Genomic DNA, 17,440 nt, shown 5'->3' with positions numbered 1-17,440 from the left:
GTTGTGCTGGCCTCCCCATGGCTTTCAGGTTCCCAATGTTCTCCTTCTTCAGGCTGGGCTGTCCTTGTGGGTGCCACATGGTTTGGTGGTCCACAGCTTCCCCTGCCCTCGTACTCCCCTCCCCCCGACGAGCCTAGTTTAAAGCCCGCCGGAGGAGATCCGCCAACCTAGAAGAAAACACACGCTTACCTTTGGGGGACAGGTGAAGCCCATCCCAGCTGAGCATGTCCCTCGTCGTGATGTGCGGGTCATGGTCCAGGAAGCCGAAGCCTGCCTCGAGACACCACTGCCGAAGCCGCCAGTTGGTCTCTCTGATGCAGTTCTCCTGCCGTCTTCCTCGTCCGGTCACTGGTAGGATGGAAGAGAAAACCACCTGGGCACCGAACTCCTTCAGCACGCCGCCCAGAGCACAGTAGTCCGCCATCAAGTGATCGGGGGTTCTCCTGGCCGCATCATTAGTACCCACATGGACTAGGACCATGGGGTAATAATCGGTGGGCTTGATCCTGGCCTGGATTACCTCCGTCACATCCCAAATCTTTGCTCCAGGGAGGCAGCATACCTCTCGTGCCGAGGGGTCCTGGCGACAGATGGGTCCTTCCGTACCTCTCAGGATGGAGTCTCCTATGATGAGCACACGTCGCCTCTTCCTCTGGGTCATCGTGGATCTCTTGATCTGTTTGGGGTGTGAAGAACGTGGTGTTTCTTCTTGCCCAAGGGTGTCCTCCTCCCCTTCCATCTCCTGCAGGGTCGCCAGGGCCTCGTACCTGTTCACCAGTCGGACTGGAGAAGCTGGTACCGGTTCTCTGTTCATGTTTTTGTCTAATTCTTCATATGACGTCTGTGTTAATTTTGTGTTCTGTCAGAAGGAGTCTTACATCCTGCTTAAGTGTATGTAAAAAGGAAGTCAGAAACATATATACATTGATAAAAAAATCAGGGTAGACTCCACCCTTAGTTGCTGGTGGTTTAAATCTGGAGTCATTTGATCAATGTCAGTAAAATTACTCAAGATTTACATCCCTGTGATTGAGAGCATGCATATGACATAATCTTTTGCTACTCTTGGCATTAAAAAGATAAATTCCACAAAATAACATTGCCTAATACATCTAATATGTTCCTCCATGCCTTATACTTGAGCCTTCTGTAATGCGTATTCACTGGATCTCTTCCCCTTCCCCCCAACATGTGTAAGAATGTGTACAAGATGTTGTGAGGGCTACCAATACACAGTGACCCATCACAAATATAATTGTAATTGATTCCACTGAAGAAACTTATGGTGGCCAGTGACTCTCATATTGCATATGATGTGATGTGCTGGTCTAGTGCTAGGCACTCATTGTTCTGTAAAGCATTTTAGAACTACTGGGCAAGGTACAGACATTCAAAAAGCCTGAGGTGGAGTCGATCTAAGTTATACGGTTTTCTGTAAGCGGCATAGTATAGACAGGTAGTGACCAGAGCACGCGCTTGTTTTTGGTGGGGCAGGAAGGGGCAAATCTTAGACTGGATTCTGCCATTTTTAAGCTAGTCAGTGTGTGCTGAACTTCTGTTCTGTTATAGGTATGGACTAGTTTTTGATCACTTACAGAGGTAAAAATGTTATGTCTGTACCTGGCCATGGTTTAGTTTAAAATAATGCATAAATCTTTTTTTTCTTTTTTAACCTTGACACAGATATGGATATACAAAGAAACAAAAACATTAGGTCTTTTTTAGATAATTTAAGAAAAGGAACAAAATATTCAGCTCTTGTAATCTTTGTATTTAGGTTTCTCTTGTATTAGATCTGAAGTGAGCTAATATATTAATCTATAGTGTGTTACTGAAAAGTAGTACCAAACTATCCTTAATAGTCTGCTATTCTTTATTTCCTGGTGGTGTTAATGGGCACAGGAGAAATACAGTGCAGTTTGCTTGTTTTGACAAAGTTTCCTGTCCCTATTTCAGGTGTACGTTTATAGAGGTGGATTTAAGTGGATGAAGGTCATTTGCCTGCATGTTTGTTTTTAAAGACCAGGGATTTTAATGGTTTGAATTTTAAGGGTATCAAACAGATAATAACTTTAGGCATTCCTATGCAGATAACTTGATTATTTAGGCTTTTGTACTTGCACACCATGAAGTAAAAATATGGTTCAACTCACCATAGTTACTCTCTCCTGCCTAGGAAAAGAAGTAAGGCCTAAAAGGTGATGAGAAAGTAAAACACATCATTAACATAATCAGGACATTGTTTAAGTCTTCATGTCTCACACAGACAGATCCAAGAAGGGAACAGATATGCAGGGGCTTGAGTCTTACCATTGCTCCATATCTAGTATTCTGCTTGTTCCAGTGTGTAGACTCCACCCGCACACACGCTACTAAATCAAAACTGTCTTGTGAACTTTGCTTTCTACGTCAAATACCAAGTTTGTGGGTCTGTGAAGATTATTTACTTTAATTTGATTCTTGGTATTTACATGCTTTTAATTTTGGATAACAATTCATACAAACTCTACAGTCAATCATCATAAATATTCACAGAGTATTTCTGAGTGATTTTTATCTTTTAACAGCTTAGAATATAGAGGCAAGAGAGCAGTTTCCCTGACAGCCACTGGAAAGTGTAGCACACCTGCCAAGAAGAGAAAAGCTTCCTACAGACTTTCCATTTAGCTAAAATCTCTCGCTTATTCTTCAGGAGTTCTGCACTGTATGTTGCTGCAAAAGAGCATTGCTGAGGTCTAGATGGTTTTCTAATCACAGGGTAGGCTGGTAAGCTGGATAACTTATAGGATGGGGAGGGGAGAATAATCAGGGAATTAATGCAAAGAAGAAAAGGGGCCGGCATGATGGACTAATTAGCCTTGTCCTGCTTCTAGCAAGCTGTCCTTATGTCTAAACCATCTGTTGGATAATTTGAATCACCTCCTTGTTACTGGACTGAGTGTCTGAGGAAACAAGCAATTTCTTAGGAATTTTAATTCCAATTGTTGTGCCTAATTTGCAGCTTGTCATCTCAGCATACTTCATTTAGTGCAGTAGTCATCAACATTTAAGTCTAATTTGTACAGTTTGCATAGTTCCCTTCTCCCCTCCCCCATATAGCTACACTGGTGAATTAACTTTGCAACATTCAAAACAGTTCCCCAGTAAAGAGGAATATAGATTTGCAGATTATAAAGACAGAAATCCTGCATGCTACATGTGCGGGCCGGGAGCGATCCGGGGCCCTTTTGTGCACACGGGCTGTGGCCAGCAGCCCGGGCATGCGGGGTTGGAGAAAACAGGCGGTGAGCTAGAATTAGTCACGGACACTTAGTGGTTGATTCAAGATTGTTTACTTACACCGAAGATGGTCACGGTGTAGGCTGGACAGTTTTCCAGGCACAGCTCCAATTAAATCCTCGTTTGAGGACTACAACAAGCTCGGGTCTCTCCCACGGAGTGGTTGAAGCTCTGTGGATGTTTTTGCGCGCAGGGAAAGGGATACGTCGAGGATTGCGAACGGCGACGGGGAGAGGCTAGAGGCTGATCAGACCTCTGTTGCCTGCTTGAAATGCACTGGGTCCGATAGGCTCCGCAGCGCTTAGAGATCTTCACACAGCATGAAGATCCCTTCTCCTGGTGTTCATGGAGTCCTCCAACTTGGGTGGAAACCACTCAAGCTTTTTATACAGCTAGCAAGCGAATCACTAGCCGCCACGTGTGCATAATTTAGAACTAGCCAATAATGTGGCTCGAATTCCAATACAAATGGCGGGAACTCTTTGCAACGAGCATTTCTCAGATGCAAAAAGAAATGCACACTGCAAAGAAAGCTACAAATTTGACGGGAAAATAATTTAGCAGTGCCAAAGCACACACAAAACAAAAATCACAACTTTGGGTTGTGACATTACACATTACAGGATTTCACTGAATTAATTTTCATTTGATTTAGTGTATATCTTCTAGATTTAAAATGTCCTTGTAAATTAAAAGGATTAATTACCTACAATGTGAAAAACACTTGCATCTTACTTCTTGTTTGATTTTTTTCATGCTTCAGCTTCCATCCAGTAAGCTTTGTGTAGATTGAGTAGTGTTCTACTGTCAAATTTCTGTTCCTTATAAGATAATATATCCCCATGAACTATATATAATTATTCTTTGTTAAGATACATGCATTGTGTTGATTATGCAAACTGGCATAATACAAAAAAAACTGGGTATAATATTCCAGTAGCACTCATCTAAAAAAAAAAAAAAAAAAGCTAGCAGCATGCTGTTTTAACAGAAGTGTCCCATGCTAATTAAGGAAAGTGATTCCCCCACTCTATTCAGCACTGGTGAAGCCTCAGCTGGGATATGGTATCCAGTTTTGGGCCCCAAACTTCAAGAAGGATGGGTACAGGTTGAAAAGAGTCCAGAGCAGCAAAAATGATCAAGGGCCTGGGAGGCAAGACTTCTGAGGAAAGGCTGAAAGAGCTAGCATTATTTAGTCTGAAAAAGAGACAACCGAGTGGGTTTTAATAACAGTCTTCAAATACTTGAAGGGCAATTATAGAGAGGATGGAGATGGGCTTTTTTCCATGACTGTAGAGGACAGGACTAGAAGCAAAGGCCTCAAGCTTCAAGAGTGGAAATTTAGGTTGAAGATATCAAAAGACATCTATATAGTCTGTTACAAGACAGCCACTACATTTGCAGGATTCTGCAGCAGTGCGAATTGGTCCAAACAATTCCACCTGTAACCCTGCTTCATTTGGGGCCAAAGCTAGGGTAATTTAGCTAACCTGTATCTATACAGGATCATGCAGAGGTAACAGTTAGATTGAAATAGGTGCTACATGGTCCTGAGCAGCAGCTCCCCCTCCCTTTTTAAATAAGCTAAAATGTACATTTTCCCCCATACCTTCAGTAGCATAACTGTAAATCCAAGAGAGGCAATTTTATTTATGAAATGGAGCAGAGTCATCTTCTTTCATAGGTGCGAAGACATTGTGGTTTGTGTTACCATGAGCCATTTATAATCTTTCAAGTCCTAATGCTGTCTTGTGTCCCTGTGAACCTTTGCTATGGATGTCATACAAAGCACACTAGGGAATATGTACTTTCACTTTTCTCTGTAAATTTCTGTCACAATGGTTATTGGGATATATCCATTTTTATTCAGAGATGTTATAACCTCCATTTTCATACATAGAAAACTTTGTGTTTGTTAGGTGGATTATTATATGGTATTCTCCCATGAAAATTAAGCAGGTGCAGACAGATTCTGCTTTAATGTGCTTTCCTCGTCCTATGACAGCAGCCTTATAATGCATTGTATTCTATTGCTTCCATAATTGAAAGACTATCATTTTACCTGATGCTGTCACTGTACAACGGATGCAGTTCTCCAATAAACTATACTATCTTTTCATAAGTTTCTCTTCCTTTAGGTTAGATATATGAGATTCAGAAGAGGAACCTGACATGATGTGTATTATTTTGTTTCTAAAAACATCCTTCTAGCAACAAGTCTGTGTTTTGAGAAAGGGCTGAAATGATTTTTTAACAATGTCAACAGGAGTCCACAATGCTATTGGGCAGACTTTTGGTCCTTCCTTTCCAATGTTCAGAAAACTTTCAGACATATTTATCACTTAGTCTTCTTGACCATAAATTTGGGATTTGATGTTGACAGTTCCTGTTAATTTTATACCACTGATTTGGATACACACAACAAGTAGCATCACTAATATTTATTTTCAGCAGCTTTTGATATAGAAAGTATTTCATCCCCACTCTCACCATGTGGAGTATGTCACCAGATGCACAGGGTACATCTACATGAGTCATTTACTGCAGAGCTGCTTAATTAGCTCTGCAGTAAAGTCTTAGTGTCTATACGTGCAGCCCTATTAGGCCACAGGAAACTAATTAACTCCATTGTAGGTTAGTACTTGTAAACACAAGTACTAGCCTATGACAACACTGGCCATAGCAATGCACATGTAGACACTGATGATGCAGCTGACTGAGGCACAAAGGTGCTTCAGCATGAGTGCTGCCTTCCAGCTAGCCCCACACTGGGGTACTCTTGTACCCCACCCAGCCCCTTTGCAGCACACTGAGCTGTGTTGGAGGATCCCCAGGTTGGCAGGCTGAACCCAGGCTACCACCCGGAGCAACATGCTATGGTCCTGGGCACATGTTTAAATGCAGAACCCAGGACCAATAAACTCTGGCACAATGTATGCTGGAGTTCATTGCATCACATTAATTTCATGTATAGATGCACCCGCAGAGAATTAAGTATATTAGTACTTACATCTTCCTATGAAATATCACCTACTGGCTAAAAGTATACTGACCCTAAAATACCAATGTTTTGATTTGCTAATGAAATCTATATTTCTCTGATAAATCATAATAAGGAATTATATGACAATAATTACAAGTTAGACCTTCAACCATGTGACTTTCATCAGCATAATGGCAATTAAATAAAATTAGAAAAATAAATTTTAATAATAAAGATAAATATAAATGAGGAATTCAGCTTCACAACATTGTGTAGTCAATAAGGAATGGTAGATAGTTGCTACATTTCATTCTGAATAATTTTTTAACAAACTCTCTGCTATTGTGATGGATAATGTTACAGTGTAGAAGCATTTGTGCTTGGAAAGAGAATTAAAAATCCATTTTGGATCATATTGGAGATCCCAGGACTATCTCTTAAGAGTAGAAGTTTTAATCCTGATATCAGTTTGGATGATATTATTCAACAATCAGTATAAGTTTCAATTCCAATTCAAATTGTTGTCATGAAAACTATGCTTCAGTTCTTAAGGATGATTGGCTTTGTAGGAATATACTCTAAGTCTAATGTTCTTTTTGCGAACCGAGCTAACTTGTGAATAAATAAATATGATTTTCTTTGACAGATTCCATGATGTTTGATTTTAGGTCTTCTTAGCTTTTTGCCATATACCTGGGCTTATTTTCTCTTACTTTACTTCTTGTTGACTGTATTTAAAATGTCTACAGGTTCCAGAGCTTTGAGACCACTTGGTGGGATTTCCCCAAGAACTCACAGCTGCCAAAAGCAGCTTTGCTAAGAACAAAATGCGAGCTCAGACAAAACAGAAAATATAAGCTAAAAGTAGTTTACTTTATTCACACTGAGAGATGAAAAAGGGGAGTGCTAGAGCGAGAGTAAATAGACCAACATTTTAGCTGTCCATATGTCTTTGGAGTAAGTGAAAAGTATTCACTTTGTACTGGGTGTTCATTTTGTCCCATCATGTGTTCTAAAGAAAGCACTGTATGGCACTTAGTGGATACTTTCTGGTATGCCAGAGTTCTTGTCTTCTTTTTGCTTTTATTGAAAATCAGCATCTATACTAGAATTGGTTACAGAAAGCTTTAACATGAAAGAAAAATTGCTGCCAGGGGAGGAAGCACAAAGGACATATTGTTACTTATGTCTTTTCTTTTTCTCCTTAGTGCCAAGTTTGACCACTGTTTTTAAAGCTAAAATTACAGAAGTAGTTAGGTTGCAAGGCACAAATCCTCAATTGTGTTCACTGATTTTTCATATGTTTCATTTTCATTTCCTACTGACTGCTTCATCCAAATGACTAGTTGGCTTCCAAACAGCAATTGTGAAAAGTGAACAGCTGGGTGCTCAAATATATGTTTGTCATGTGCAAATACCTATTTACTTGCAGTTGAAGAATGTGTACCAGTGTTTATGGGTGCTATTGTTTGCATTAAAATAAAAAATTTAAATTGGACCTAGAGGATGACAATGTGGACTTTTCTGGAAATGACTATCTAGTCATTTAAAAAAAATTTCAAAGGCTACTGTTACAGTTTCTATTCTGTAGCTTCTCTTAGCCACTTGCAGTCTTGAAAATAATTCCTTTAAAAGTATTATAAAAGGGATGCATATTGCTGGCTGCTGAATGCATTTGAAAAAAAAAACCCCTCATTTCATGTGGTTGCTGAAATTGGAGTTGAGTGCCTTTGGAAATTTGGCCAATTACCGTGTTAATTGGAAAATATTGGATACTGAGTCCTTTTGAAAATCGGGCCCTCAATTTACTTGGTCAGTCATTATGTGTAATTTGGTGGGCTTTTTGTGTAACAAAAGGCAAAAGACAACATTATAATTGCACCCCTGATTTTTGTGAATGTCACCTTGATGTGTCACCTTATATGATTTCGATTGTGTCTTCCTACTTGAGACAGATAGTGACTATTTTTCTCTCTTCCACTTTGAATGAAGTCAGATTTATACAACTCTTTTGTTTAACATCTTTACTTTACACTGAATTAAACTTGTGTGAAATGCCAAACTCCAACCAGTAGTACAACTATGGCTGGACAACCAGGGTACAATCCCTGGACTCTGAATATTGGTGCGGCGCTAGAATGGAGGTAGGGGGTATGTTACAGGGCACTTTACAAGGAGAGGCTGCCTGCAAGTGTGGCAGGGGTTGATTAGAGAGTCAGCTGACCAGAAGGGGGCTCAGCTTGAGGTACATAAGCCCAGGGGTAGAGCTGGTTGGGTAGTCTAGCCCTGGGAGCCACAGGAAGAAGAGCTCCTGCCAGTAGGGCTTCTGCCTTAATATCTGAGCTGGGGTAAGCAGTACTGAGCCCAGGAGCAAGCCAGGCATGGGAACAGGAGTGGGTAAGCCCATCACCTGGAGAGGGGCCCAGCGGCTGAGAGCAGTGAAACAAGCCTTGGAATACATACGTGAAGAGGGGCCAGGGATCCAGCTCCAGAGAGGAGACACAGGCCTTGGAATAGATAGGCCTGAGGACAGGAGTCAGGGCCCAAGAGGGGCAAAGCAGGCCTTGGAATACATAGACCTGGGGATAGAGGCAATGGCCTGAGCGGGCTGGTAGTGAACAGTGGTTGGTGGTTGTGGAAGGGACTGAAGGGGAGTTATGAAGGTCTGAGCTGGTTCAATGAGTGAGAGACAAGGGGTGAAGGAATAGAGGGCCTGGGACCTAGAGGGAGAGAGTCAGAGCCCATTGAAGGGCAGAGAGCAGGGCCAGAGTAGGCCTTGGAACAGATAGGTCTGAGGCCCACACAGACAGAGCGCTAGAGCTCAGGAAGGGCTAGGTACTTGAGCGAAGGTCCAGTGCCTGTGGCAGGGAGGACCAGGAACATCTGGTGCCCAGGAGGGACTGGGGTGCATTGAAAGTGCCCGGTGAAGACCAGGAGGGTCTGGTGCCTGGGGGGGCAAGGGTGCATTGAGAGAGGCTCTAGTGCCTGGGACCTGCTAAAGGGCAGAGAGTTGTAGTAGGAATTAATAGCATTAAGGCAGTCAGGCAGGTAGGTGAGTAAAGGGGAGAGACCCCCCAAGGGGAACCAGGTTGGCAAGGTCTGAGTGGCTGCTAGGGGATGTCATAACCAGCCCTGGAATAAGCAGTTGCTACAAGGTGCCAGTGTGGTGACCAGGGGATGTACTTAGAATGACCTTATCCAGGGGCTGGAAGCTGTGGCTGTTCAAAGCAGAGGCAGAAGTCTCCTTTTTGGCCTTACTCCCCTCTTCTTTGCTCTTCAGTGCACATCTAATGGGTGAACTCCCTCATAGCTTCTGCTGAATAGAGGCTTTTACAGTGTTGTTCCACATAAGATTCAGAGGCAGCTGTGAGAGGGTTAAACATGTAGTTCTTGCAGCTTCAGTGTCTCCCATGTGAAAGGAGAGAATAGGAGATGAAGAGGAAAATCTGACCCGTTTCCTGTGGCTAGAGTCTTCAGTCCCTGGATGAGCCTTTAAGACTTTTCCCACTCCTACCCATATTCTTCTGAGCTCAGCACAGCCCTCCTCCACATTGCATTCTTCGATATGCCCAGGGCACAAAAAATAGTTAGCTATGCCTCTGACTCAAACTGTAGAGATATTTTAAATTTGTCCCCCCATCCTAAAAAAAAGAATATGTCTGTGTGGACAAGCCATGTTTCATTGGATTCCATGTATTGCATTTCTGGAGGTGCAGCTGATGAATGTTGTAGAAAGTTTTTGTGGTTGCATTCCAGCCCAGCCTCTGCCTTCTTTACTTTTCATTCCATCCAGGAAGAGCACACACCAACTGCTGAAACTTTCTCAGCCTGATGAAGGGTTTTTGAACCTGAAAGCTTACTTAAAAAAAAATTTCCTAACTTTTTAAGTAGGTCTAATAAAAGATATCAGATTCACCCAAAGAACCTTGTCTGCCTGTGTCCTTAGACCAACATGGCTACAACCTACACCCCTGTTTGATATTAATACATTTGTGGTGTCTGGCTACTTGGCATTTTATCAGATAGTGATCCCTGGTGCAGTTAAGGAAGTCAGAGTCTCTGGAGCTAGGTCACATGGCACAACTGCCTGGAAGAAGTTATATTCACAAGCTTTGTAACCTACTGGGCCTTTCACTAACTAATGGGAAAAGCCAGCTCAGCTCACAAGATGCCATTTTCATTTGGTTTCACAAAGATAGTATATTCTAGGTCAGCATTTCTTAACCCATGGTTCTCAACCCAAAAGTGGGTCGCAAGACTATTTCAAAGGGTTGTGAACTATGGCAGGAGAGAGGGGTGGCAGGAAGGTGCCAGGCCCTTCCAGCAAGGGAAGAAGGCAGGGGAGATCTGTGTGGCCAGGCTGGTGGCACTGGGGGCTGGTTCCTGTGCTCACAGGGCCAAGACAGCTGAGAGTTTCTGCTTGGAGGGCAGGAGGGGCCATGACCAGGCTGCCTGGTGTAGCACAGCAGCCACGGCCCAGGCCAGGGGGAGTGTCACAGTCCTCTTCTCCTTCTCCCTACAGCCTGTGCCAGGGCTAGACTTGCTCTGCTTCCACCCGCATGAGCTGGAGCCACTGCAGTCACCCTGCTCTCACCTGAGTAGGAAGGAGGCAGCTAGGGGCCCTGCATAGATTCATAGATTGTAAGGGGCTAGAAGGGACTTTGCAAGATCATCGGGTCCAGCCTCCCTACACTAGGCAGGAAAGACAACTGGGGTCAAATGACCCCAGAGAGGTGACCGTCCAGTTTCCTCTTGAAGATTTCCAGGGTAGGTGATTATACCACCTCTGGAGGAAGTTTATTTCACAGTCTGGACACGCTAATTGTGAAGAAGTTTTTCCTAATGTTAAGCCTGAAATGATTTTCCAGGAGAATTGTGGCCATTACTCCTGGTTTTCCCCTTGGGTGCCCTGGTGAACAGTTGTTCCCTGAGCCCTTGATGTATTCCTTTGATGTAGCAGTAAGCTGCTACCAAGTCCCCTTTCAGCCTTCCCTTTTTTAGGCTGAAGAGGCCCAAGTCCCTCAGCCTATCCTCATATGGCTTGCCTTGCAAGTCTCTGATCATATGGGTAGCTTTTCTTTGGACTCTCTCAAGTTTTTCCATGTCCAGTACTCCAGCTGTGGTCTCACCAATGCTGAGTAAAGTGGAAAAATAACTTCCTTGATTTTGCTTGAGATGTATCAATTTATGCATGCCAGGGTATTGTTTGCCCTGCTGGCTACAGTATTGCTCTGATGGCTCATGTTTATACTATAATCTATTATTACCCTTAGATCACTTTGAGTTGTGGTGCTAGTCAGTTTGGTGCCATCAAGCCTGTAAGTATGTTGGGGATTATTCATCCCCAGATGGAGCACTTTACACTTCTCAATGTTGAACTTCATCTGGTTCTGATCCGCCCAACTTGCCAGCCTGTCTAGGTCCACCTGTATCTGCAGCCTATGTTCAAGTATGACCACATGCCCTCATACATTGGTGCCATCCACTAAGTTGGCCAGTGACCTCTTCACCCCCACATCCAAATCATTGATAAAGTTGTTGAAAACACTGGACCAAGCACAGACTCCTGAGGGACACCACTGGCTGCTTCTCACCAGGACGACACAGGTACATTCATTAGAACTCTCTGGGTCCTACCCTGCAGCCAACTTCCAACTCACCTAACTGTCAAGCAGTTAAGCCTGTAATCCTCCAATTTTCCCATGAGAACATCATGGGATACTGGATCAAAGGCCTTTCTGAAGTCTAGGTATACAATGTCGATCTCCTCTCTCTTATCCAGGTGGCAAGTTACCTGGTCATAGAAGGAGATGAGATCAGTAAGACAAGACCTGCCCATGATGAAGCCATGCTGGCTGTCATTCGGAATCCTACCTTCTGAGAGCGTATCGCACATAGACTCTTTGATGAATTCTTCCAGGATGTTCCCTGGGATAGAAGTTAGGCTAATTGTCCTATAGTTGCCCAGGTCATTTCTCCTCTCCTTCTTGAAGATGGGCACAACAGTGGTCCTCTTCCAGTCTTCAGGGACCTCCCCCAAGTGCCACGAGTTTTGGAAGAGTTTCACCAGAGGTCCTGTGATGACTTCAGCCAGCTCCTTCAGCACTCTCGGATGAAGTTCATCTTGTCCTGCTGACTTATAAATGTTTAATTTTTCTAACTGATCATGTACCAGCTCAATTTTGATGGTGGGAAGGTGGTCATTCCCACCATGCCCATTCTGAACCTAATCTAGTATGATTTTCCCCTTAGTCTGGTGAAATACTAAAGCAAAGTAGTCATTCAGGATTTTTATGAGTGTCAGTAGCCACTGCCAGCTCTCCTGAGTTGTTAAGCTATGGCCCCACACTTCCATGTTTTCCTCCTATTCCCCACATATCTAAAGAAAGACTTCTTATTGTCCTTGATTTCTGTTGCTAGTTTAAATTCAGTCACCGCCTTATCCTTTTTAATCTGCTCCCTACAAGTATGGGCCATTGTTGTATAGTCTGCCTTGGGGATTGTCCCAAGCTTCCATTGTTTGTAGGCCTCTTTCTTGTTTTTCAAGAGGACTGTGATATCCCTATTAAGCCAAGAGGATTACCAGCCCTTCTGCTACATTTCCTCTGCATGGAAATGGACTTTTTTTGGTCTTCAAGGATTGTGTCCTTCAGGAATGACCACTCTTCATGCACTCCTTTCACCCTTGGTCCCACAGAGCTGCCCCTACTATTGCCCTAATCCTGTTGAAATTTGCTTTTTTTTTTTGAAGTCCAAAACTTCAACCCTGCTAGCTGATTTTCCTGCCTTGTGACAGATAGTGAATGTGATGGTTTCATGGTCGCTGTCACTCAGGCTACCCTCTATATTCAAGCTCACCAGATCATCTCCTTTGGCCAAAACCAAGTTTAGGAGAGAGTTACCTCTGGTTGGCCCGTGCACTTCCTGAGTCAGGTAGAGCTCTTCAATACAGGTTAGCAGGGCTGGGGGTGTTGAGGGGCTGCAGGTCAGGAGTGATGGACACCAGCATGGCTTGGAGTGGGGGGAGATGGGGGCAGAGGAATAGGAGTTGGGCATCGGGAGGGCCAGAGAGGTGTGGGTTGGGGCAGGCCGTGAATATTTGTGAAAGGGTACCAGTAGGAAAAACATTGAGAACCACTCTTCTAGATGCACAACTTACTTTCTAAATGTGTCTTAGTCTCCCTTTAGTGGATGGGGCACATAAAGAAGGTTTATGAGACTGTGCTGCCTTTGGTCTACCAAACTAGGTCCTTTGTTTCATACAATAGAGGCTAATGTGCTGTATAGTCATACCAGATCCTGATGTTACTCTCTAAAGTTTGATCAAGGGATGGTGTGAATAGAATGAAATGATTGGTGGTCCCATTCCAGTCCCAAATCCAACATTATGGAACATGTAAGCAAGTTGAATTGTATTAGTAGATGTTTAGGATTGTGAGTCCAAAAAAGATGACAAAGTCATCAAGTAGGGAAATACAAATTGCCAGAGCAAGAGACTAATATTGGAGGGATGGGGGTGAAGAGGGGAGCACAACTAGGTCACAGAAAATACAATGTTAGCCAACTAAGTCCAGAGGAGGGGGAGGGGGAGGGTTCGCGATGCTGAGAGAGAAAGAAGATAGATGCACACAAGCCCATACAATGGTCCACAATGGTGGAGGAAGTAGGTCGAAGAAAGTGTCTCAGTCCATATACAGTCTCATCGCGGGGGTCCTCTTCAGGTGGAGCTGGGTGGTCCGTTGCTGAAGATTCCTCTTGAAGTGAAGTCCATCAGGTGCATAGTGGGGTTCAGGCAGTCCCCTCTGGGTCCGGTCTGGCGGTGGTCTGTCTGGTGGGGTCAGGGTATTGCCAGTGGCCCATGATGTACTCCACGTAGATATCGCAGGACCAGTGGATCGTGTAGGACACTATGCGGCTGTGCATCAGCTTGGCGTAGCAGCAGGAGATGTGGGTGGCATGCAGCACGCTCTCATTGCTGGGGTCCCAGGCTCCAAGCATTCCCACGATAAGTACTACTATGCAAGCAAAACCCCAAACAGTCTGTAAAGGTATTCTTAAGCAGGCCTTCTTAATGCTATATGATGTTGACTCAGCTGATCAGGCATTGTCACAGCACTGGGAGTTGCATGGTTGACCGGCATGGTCTTCTGGCTTGAAGACAGATCCCCAAACTGACACTGCTTTATTAGGCTTTTATAATTTTTACAGCCCTCTTCTGTATATCCACTATATGGTCATCCTATAGGTGTTCACGAAATATTTTTTGGTTTTTTTACAGTAGTGCTTTCTTCGTCAGTCTGTCATACTCTGCTACCTTTGGCTTGATTCTTTATGAACTTTTGCTCTGCTGAGCTGTCCTTGGATTTGTTTTGCAAATGGCACTACCCTGGGTTTGTTTTCCTAGGGTCTACTTTTATCTACATTTTGTTTTGCCTACCTCAGTTGTCTACATTAACTTTGTGCCTTGTTGCCTTTGTGTGTATTTTGCTTGCCATTTCTCTCATGTCCATTCAGAGAGAGAGATGACATCAGTCATGCAAAGGTTTTCAGGCCTTTAAATTGTCAGCAGTCCAGGTATAAGACTGGACTACACTCTTCATAATGCCAAGTCAGCTGCATCAACCTGCAGAGGGATGATGTGTGCCAGTTCTCAGTGTTTATCCCAGACTTGCCTGTTGACAGTTATGCCAAAAATCATAATTTTTTTAGCTTGGTCATTGTATGATATGGATCTTATAACTGTTATGACCCAATGATTGTGTGTGCGCTTTGGCACTGCAGAATTATTTCCCACCACATGGAGCTTTCTTTGCACGGTGCAGTTCTCGGCTGCAGAGAGAAAACCCCGGTGCAAAGGAGTTCCCACCATCCGTATGTAAATGTGTTTCCCACTATTGGCTGTTTCTAAATTATTTCCACATGGCAGCTTGCGATTGGCTTGCTAGTCATATAAGAGGTTTGAGCACTTTTCAACCAAGTTGTAGAGGACTCCACAACCATCTCGTGGGGACTCTGAGCACGCGGCAGAGTAATAGAAACTTTGTGTGTGTCTCAGAGGAGTTCGGCGGCCTGATCAACCACCAACCTCTTCCTGTCTCGTTCGTTAAATTCTTAAGACGTATCTACAGTTTTGCGCACTCGTCAAAGGTATCCAGAGCTCTGTCATGTTTGTTTTTGCAGAGCCTAGCAAACTCCGTGCGTGTATCTTTGGTGGAGCCTAGCAAACTCCACTTGTGTTTGTCTGTAACTGCAACTCAAGAAAGTTTTTCCTGCCTGCACCGCGACCACCTACGGTGTAAGTAAAACAATCTTTAATTAACCGCTACAAGTCCTTGCCTAATTCTAGTCTGTTGTGCAGAAGTACCCGTCCTACCATTGCGGGCGCCCGGCCACAGCCCTCCATGCACCCCCGAAAGCCTCGGACTGCTCCTGGCCCGCACAATAACGTGGTTGCCTGCAATAGCAGGGAACTGGATTTGGTGATCTGAGAGAGATCTCCTTGTCTAACATACTTATACAATAAATTCCAGTCAGTGCTCCACTACTGTGGATTGAATGGTTAGGGGATTGAATACAGGAGACTGAATGGTTCAGGGTTTGGTAAAAATGTATAGAACTTTCTAAATATAGCCCAACATTTTAAATCTATTAAAATAAATTGCAAAATGTCTTTACCTAAAAATGGTTTACAGTTCAATGTCGAAGAACTTGGTGAGTAAATATAACTACTACTGAGCAGGCAGCCACATCATGAGGCCATCATTTTCAGTTCCAATTTTGCACCTTGCAGCTGAAAGGCTAGTAAGCCTGATCAAACAACGTTCATGACTATATTTCACGGAAGTGTATGGATGCAGCTGGGCACCTGGTGGAAAGCAGAAAGGGTGACTTTTTCACTCTCCTCCTAGGTTGGCAACTGGGGTGGTTGTCCCTATCACTCCTCTCCCTACCCCTCTATTCCAGATACACTACTGGTATTTTGTAACATTTAACAGATGTATTTATTTCAGTTTTTCATTATCCCGTGGCTTGTGACTCTAGACAAGTTAGGTGTTGTTATCTGTTAATACATAATTGATATTGATAATTTACTCATCTTTAAAGCAAAAGATAATAGATAAAGGAAGGAATTTAGTTTGCTTTTCACACACAGGTACTGATACTTTCAAGACTTATGCTAAAACTTAAATTTAAGTGCTTGAGCCATGCCATTGAAAAAACGCAGAATGAAATAAATTAAGTGAATCTGGAAGTTGGGGGGGGGGGTTGTAGATGTTGCTTTGTATTTGTATAATAATTAATAATGCACAGCATACAGACTGTTTTCAAGTCAAAAGGATTTCTTTTTATTATGTACAACTGTCTATGACACCATTCATTCTCCATATTCACTTTATGGTTTCGATCTGCTTTTATCTCTAGAGCTTAGTATAACAATAAATTGCTTCCTTGACTCACAAAAGTTTCCTTGCCAACACTTAGCTTCAAACATGAAGCACTTAACATTACCATTGCTATAAAAGAGAGTAATCAGTCCATGATTTAGCTTCTCACATGCAGATAAAATAGATTTTCAGCATTGTACCAGACTCGCATATAAAATAATTAATTGAGAGTATATCTTAATTGAAAGTACTCTATACACATACAGATATATTAGAAGTAAATTTTTAACCATTTTACTTTGCACTGAAATGTATCTCATCATTATCTATTAAGTTAAAGCTCATTTGACATAAAACAACTCAGTAAGGCACGAATGACACAAGCCAGTGAATTGTGATTTGCTAGCAAAGTAACTGTGAATTTAAAAAATATGAGTATTAAAATGAGTATGTATATATAATGTTTAAGTATTTTAAGGAAGACATCATCAATGCACAATTTTTTCAATTTACAGAAATTCCGAAAGGCAATGTATTATCTAATCTACAAGAAGTGGCCAAAATGAAGAAATATTTTGTAATTTATAGTCAGTTTGTTAACAAGTCACAATTCATTGATTTGTATCATTAATATACTATAAATGACACATATTATAGGTGCATAATATATAAGAAGTATGCATGTATTATGTACATGAAGTTTATATATATATATATATATATAAAGTGACATCTCTCCAGCATGAATGCCTCTCTTCACAGATATGGTACAATAAAAGCAGTCCCTCCTCAT

General features: G+C 42.7%; 1 long non-coding RNA gene across 2 annotated transcripts in view; it reads left to right on the top strand.

The window, feature by feature from the left end:
• LOC109280872 (uncharacterized) overlaps positions 1-17,440 on the top strand; it is a 696,334-nt gene that overhangs the window by 667,541 nt on the left and 11,353 nt on the right. The window lies entirely within an intron of this gene.

This window comes from Alligator mississippiensis, chromosome 9 (genome assembly GCF_030867095.1).
Source record: "Alligator mississippiensis isolate rAllMis1 chromosome 9, rAllMis1, whole genome shotgun sequence".
In the NCBI taxonomy this organism is placed as follows: Eukaryota; Metazoa; Chordata; order Crocodylia; family Alligatoridae; genus Alligator; species Alligator mississippiensis.
The sequence above is the reverse complement of the archived record's forward strand: the minus strand, read 5'-3'. Positions and strand labels throughout refer to the sequence as shown.